Consider the following 7,087-nt stretch of genomic DNA (forward strand, 5'->3'; position numbering starts at 1 on the left):
TTAACTTCTCTGTTTTACGATTAAGTTGTTAAGGTTATTACAACTCGTTATTACAACTACGTTTCAAACATATTCAGCGGTTTAACATCTCAGTGGATCATGTGCTGCTCTGCCAAGCGTTCAGATATACAGCTTACTTCAATATACTGATGATATCGCAATAATAACCACTTTAAACAAAAAACAGATAGTAAGATTTTTCAATAACATATTGAAAATATCTGTCTGGAGAAACTAATGAACATTAAAAGTTAACTTCACAAAGAACTAGGAAACCTCTTCAAGAAGAATGCCTCACTTGGTCCGTCCTCCTGGTTACATGGTTAAATTCTAATTTTGCCTGAGCTGCTCAGGTTCTTCATTATTGAGGTATCATATCCGACCATAAACTCGCCTGGAAAAGCAAGTCAAAAACCAAACCAGCAAACCCAGCTATCACCTAATACTTTCTGCTCCGCTGCAAAAGCAAGTTTTCTCACATGATTAGATTAGACGGAGATGGCCTTATTAACAAAAGTCTTATGAAATCGTAATCTATAGAGATCTCTTGCAGCGCTTCCAAACTGTATTACAACTCCTTATCTATACTTGTCTTTTTGATTCGACTCCAAAGGCGTAACACTCTTGGCTTGTAATTTCCCAAAATCTCAAATTTATTTTTTCAGAAAGATTTCTTTCTTCTTGCGATAGAGTGGTAGTCTGCAGCAGTTATTGTGCGTGATTTTTAAAGTTCTTACTGGTTTATTTAATTTACAGTGGCCAATAAGCAGACCGACCATACCGCTCCTCTTAGGGTCTCTTGAGCGCTTTTATAAAAAACAAAACGGTAAAGACCAGGATAACTTGGAGCCTCAGGTGCAACACCATACACAAAATATTCGACACAAGAAAATTACCCTGAGGTGCCTAAAGATACTTTTTTCGTCCCCTCAAAATCTATTTGTTCATTCACCGTCAACGATAATTCACCTTTTGATGACATTGCTTCGACCTAGCAACTGTCTAGTGACATTATGTTAAGCTCATCTTCTTTGTTTGACAATTGTTTGTGATTTGGTAAAACGTAATCGATCACAGCACCGTGTCTTCGTTCATAAGAAGTTAATGTAATTTTTACCCCAATAACTCCTAGAAATTCTGTATGGGCAAATCACAATCCAGGAAAATTATACATAAGATTTTAACTTAAACATCATTTAAGTTGTCCCTTTTGGGTCCATTAATTTGTGGCTTGGGCCTTTCCTGGCTACCTTATCTGCTTCTGCCTGGCTACCTGACTCGGTTCTCTTGCTAGAGTTGGACATGACTATACTCTCTAAGGTACACACACAAACTTTTTTTCTACTTACCTGCCTTTATGGGCGCATAGCTGTCGGAGTATATAATTATATTTTTATAATAACAATTCTTTCCTGGATGTATCGGGACAAATGGAGGTTTACTCCTGTTTCTCTTGTCAGCTTGAGCAGCCTTTTTTTATGGAATACTGTGGCATAATTCCTCGAACTCTTAGCGATCTTTGTTCTTGGTTTTTCACTAGAGATGGGCATAGCTAAGCATCGAGCCTTCTGTCTGTCTTTTATTTTGTAATTTTAACAGAAAATTGATACGCTCCAGATTTACTTAATCTCTTCATATTTCTATATTTTTTAGCCTATAGGTTTTATTTGCTTTTATTGGACTTTTATCCTATTTCAGCCTGTATTAAACTTCCTCTATTTCTGCTTCAATTAACCTCCTGCAGTTGCCTGATTGCTATGGTTTGTGTCACCTTCCTTCCCCACACGATTAAACCATATGACAAAACGTCGCCTTATGGTGAAAAATGCATAAGTCCAAAAAATTTAATTTCAGACATTTGGTGGCATCTACTAGCTGATTTTTAAAGCTATCCGGGGACCTACTTTAGATCGCGAAATATTCAATAGATGTCGCTAAAATTATAGAAATGAAATCTGCATAAGTCCAACCATTTTGACAACTCTATGAAACCTGCATAAGTCCGTCAGTGTTTGTGGTTAAACGGTATTGAATTTACGTTTTCAACTTATTGATCTATTTTTTATGCTTATGAGGGTTTTTTGTATACAAAATTGTGATTTTTGTTTAAAAAGGTAAGTACGTATTATATTGCCCTAATTTTCCTTTTCTTTTAAAAAAAATTATAACAACTGAAACTATATATTTTTATTTAACATTCAGGCGGAATTATGCGCAGTTGAATATGTTGAGAGTAATTTTTCCAATTTTTTAAATGTAGGTAGTTAGACAACTATATAAATACTTTGATTTAAGTTTGGTCTCCAGATCCCAGATTCACAAGTATTTAAACCGCTTTACATTCTAGATCTCCTCTTGGTTTCAGAATAATAAGTAACTCTTGTTGGCATCCTTAAACGGGAAAAATTCTTATTTTTCTGTAGTGCCAACACAAATCTTTACAACATCACAACTTTTTAATAATTATAAACAAATTAGGAATTTCTATCAGCACTTATTTATTTAAAAATTGTATTTTTTCAAATATGAATAAATCAAAAAGAGGCTATAAACTACTCCAACGGTCTATTTGCCTACAAGACATTAAAAACTCGATTGATAATCAGTATACAGAGCTACTTGAGAGTGAGAGTTTTGAAGACCAGCCACCTAAAAATTCCGATGATATATTTTAAGCTAGCAAAACATATAATTTGTTAGAGGAATGCCGACTGGCAGAAGAAATTTTAAATAATGAAAATATATTATTTAATAGTTCTGTGGTGATATCAACTAGTTTTGTTAATAATATTAATGAAGATGAAGATAATCATTGGAACCTTAATACAACAATTGACTTGGAAGTAGGGGAGAATGTAAGTAAAACCGATGAAAAAGAACTTGAAAGTAAAAATTTATTTGAATCAGACCAAAGAAAAGAACATAACCCAAATATTACGAAAACCTTGAACGAGCTAAATGTGTTAGAGCACGAAGATGTTAAAATAGTTGAAGATCACGATTCCAGTTTTGAAATGGAACAAGAAGAAGAACATGAAGCGACCGATGGTGAAGCGAGTGATCAAGGTCTACTACTGGAGGAGAAAGAACAAGAAGAAATTTCTTCACGTGAAGATATTGATAACCAGGACTTAAACCGAAAACGAAAAAAAAAGAAAATTTAGCAATCCTGAACAGTGGAAGTATAATGGAATGAAAAAAAGACGAGACATGGTTTAGACTACACAGGCAGGAAAGGTAATGGGTTTAAAATAAACAAAGGAAAGAAAACTCTAAAGGAAAGGTGTAAATGTGTTAAAGTAAATACAAAAATTCAGTGCTTTAAAATAAGTGACCAAGAACGAGACAAGATGTTTCAGAAGTTAAAATGGCAAGAGAAAAGAATTTATGTGTCATCTAGGGTATTAGCGCTGCCGATAGCTTGAACAAGAAACAGAAAAGAAGACGACAAAAGCCAAAGATCCATTTGTATCAATACTTTCTACATACAAAAAATGAACAAGTTCGCGTAAACAAAACTTTCTTTTGCAACACTTTGGGAGTTTCAGTAAGAACAATATCTGCATAGATTGAAAGTGACCAAAAGTCCTAATAAAAGTGATGCCAGCTCGAGCGAAAATCATGATAATATACTCCAAGCAAAAAAAACTTAAGATTCATCAAAGAAAAGGAAAACCTAAAATCTTTTTTTCATACACTGCCTAAGCTTGAATCTCATTACTGCCGCAAAACAACATCGAGACTGTATCTTGAACCACATTTTAGATCAAAAGCCGAAGTGTACCACATTTATAAAGAAGATTAGTGTGTTAAAAACAAAATAAATGCTCTAAGTATAAAGACTTTTCACGAAGTTTTTGACGAATTTAACTTGGCATTATATGCTTCAAAAAAAGATGAATGTGATGTATGCGTGGGATATAAAACAAAAAATATAGAAGAGCAAATTTACATCGAGCACATTGAAAAGAAAAATGAAGCAAGAAGTGAAAAAGAATCTGATAAACTTTCTGACGATAAAGTATTCACAATGGATCTACAATCTGTTCTCCTTTGCCCGAAATTGAACGCTTGGGCTTTGTATTATCGAACAAAATTAGTAGTCCATAATTTTACGATTTTTGATCTCCATACAAATTGATTTTTCTCTATTATTTCCCAATTTCTCATGACTGATATTATTCCAAACCTTACCCCTAACCAAAAGATCATTTTAATTAGCGACGGATGTGCAGCACAGAATAGGAATGTCATATTATCAAATGCTCTTCTTAATCTTTCTGTAACAAACCAGGTGTGTATTGAACAAAAATATTTGGAAAACGGTCACACCCAAATGGAATGTGACTCGATACATTCCACCATAGAACGTTATTTAAAAGGACGAAATATCAATGTGCCCGCTGATATTGTTGCTGCCTGTAAATATGCGAGAAAATTGCCGAAGCCCCATAAAGTTAATTATTTAAGTCATGAACATTTCAAGAATTTTGACGAAATTAAGTTAGTGAAGTCCATTCGACCAGGATTTAAAGCAGGTGATCCCACTGTGAATGATATACGGGCATTAAGATATAATGTAAATGGAAAGATTGATTACAAAATTAGACACAATTTTAAGGAATTACCTATCAGGCAAAGTAAAAGTAGAGTCTCTGTACACTTTAATTCGTTACCACCGCTTTATAAAGATTCCTTAAAAATAAAAAAGGAAACATTTAATAATTTAATGTTTTTGAAGAAAACAATGGAGGCAGATTATCATCCTTTCTACGATAACTTGAACCATGAATAACCTTTTATTTAGTAAAAAGATTTTAATTTATTTTTGTTTAATAAATGTTTCTGTTCTATGATTAGTGTTTTTCTTAAAATGCATAAGTCCATTTTTGTTCGCAAATTAGAGTATGAAAAATGCATAAGTCCCTTACTACATGGTAGTTTCCAAAAAAACATTAAAAATCAAAATGTTAACTATTTAAAAAAAAAAAAATAAATTTCATTAAAAAAATTGCATCTTTTTTAAAATATAACCCCGAAAATACAGTTTTTTGCTTCTCAGATAAAATTAGTCACTTTGAACTTATGCACTTTTCACAGTAGAAGACGAAAATGGATCTTACTTTATTTCTGCTTACTACTATTTTATACCGACAGTTCATTTTTGGGCTTAAACTCCAATTTCTGCCACACAGTCTCCTAGAAGAGTTTTTGTAATGAATGATAAGAATCTATAAGCCATTTTGAGAAAATAGCAACTGATAACACTATTTGTAACCTTCAAAAGAAAGATCAAGGATAAGTACTGAGCCACTAAAACTTCCAAATTTCCTGCCATTTGAATTTAGTAATAGAGTTCGGGAGTGCTCACACATTTTGTGCCAGGAATATTTTTCTTAGTATTCTGTAGCCTTTTAGTTTATTCTTTTTGGTTATTATTATATTATGACTGCTTCAGTAATTTTTATCTTGAAATTCAAATTCAAAAAAAATAAATTTAAAAATACTTTATTTACCAATTAAAAAACCGATAAGATAAGCACCCTAATGCATATGTTGGACAGACGCGTATATCATAGAAACGTACAAAAAAGAATGTAGAAATATAAAAGAAGTCTTCTTAATATATATTATTGTGTGTATAACAAGTATATTAATAAAAAAAAAGAGTGGTCGCGTGTCATATGTATGAAAGCCTAGAAGAAGTCGAAGGGAAAATAGTGCTCAGAGGAAGGTACAGATACTCAAAGTTAAGTAAAGTGTTTTAAATTTAATGAAATTATTACTTCTAGCCATCAGGCACACTTGGACATATTTAGATATAGTTCACAGGCTCAATTCATACCTCCCTACTAATTGCTCATTAAGCAAGATGTTTTAATCTACAATGAGAACTTTTGCTCCTTAAAAGTCTTGATCTCACTTGGTAAGTTATTCCAAAACCTGGTTGTAATGTGCTCAAATGATTTTTGGTAATTAACTGATCTATGCCGTGGTACTCTAAAATTGTCAATATGTCGTGTATTATATTTATGATTAAAACTATTAATTAAATCCTTTAAATACACTGGCTGACCTGTTTTGTGAGTTCTATAAATAAAATTAAACAGATGACTCTTTCTTCTGTTTTCCATATTTAACCCATTAAGGCAACTTTTTTTTTTGAATTTCAATTTGAGTTTTATGCTTAACATGTTTGTTTTGAAAACACTCTAGCAGAGGAACTCGTTTACTAAAACATTTAATTTCAAGGGGTTGATTTCATTTAATCGGAGTAAATACTACCCTTAAGGTCTTTAGGGGGCGACAGATATTACCCAGTGCTCGCTTTATAGGTTAAGAGCTAGACAGTTATTTAATAAATATTAGTTATGTACTTATATTTATTTATTATCAATATAGGTGTGTAAAATAAAAATATTGAAGAGAACGTTTATGGTTTGTTAATATTGAAATTAAATGATTTTTACCTTTAGTCACCGTCTATAGATTACAACAAGTCAGGCCACTCGAGCGGCCCTGAAATCGATTGCCCCCCTCCCCCGTTCCTCACCTCGCCATGCATCGGCTGGGTAGAGCCCAGGTTTAGTTTTCGCAAGTACGTTAACTTGTGTGCATCCGTTTCGCGAGAGAGTTTTTGCTTGTAGCGTTTTAGACAATAATTTGGTTACATACTACTTGTATAAATATAATTACCCAATAATAAAGTAGTATGTATTTCATCCCTACAGGTTAAATATTTTGTTCTGTATTTTGTGTTTTACATAAAAGCATTACAATCTTAAAAAGTTTATTATTTATTTTCTCCCCGTAATGTTACTGGAATAGTTTTAGCCGATTTTACAACCTATTATCCCAAACCAACACACCCCACTTCTTTTTGTCGGCCACCAATGTCGGCGTTTAAGACCCGGTAAATTTTGATATTTTAACATATTTTATTTATATATTTACTATATCCACAAATGAATACAAAGTATATAATTTACAAAACTACTTATTTAGCGCTTATTATGATAATTGTTTGTTATTCTTTTGCGCTTTTGTATTTTTAAAACGACCTAATTCAAAAATTAAAATAACCCAT

At 32.5% G+C, this 7,087-nt stretch overlaps 1 long non-coding RNA gene across 1 annotated transcript; it reads left to right on the top strand.

The window, feature by feature from the left end:
* Positions 1–5,599: 5,599 nt before the first annotated feature.
* LOC126735073 (uncharacterized) lies at positions 5,600–6,716 on the top strand. Its single transcript, XR_007660274.1, has 3 exons — positions 5,600–5,734; positions 5,793–5,926; positions 6,477–6,716. It is a non-coding gene; the product is annotated as an uncharacterized LOC126735073 (long non-coding RNA).
* Positions 6,717–7,087: the final 371 nt, after the last annotated feature.

This window comes from Anthonomus grandis, chromosome 4, assembly GCF_022605725.1.
Source record: "Anthonomus grandis grandis chromosome 4, icAntGran1.3, whole genome shotgun sequence".
NCBI lineage: Eukaryota > Metazoa > Arthropoda > Insecta > Coleoptera > Curculionidae > Anthonomus > Anthonomus grandis.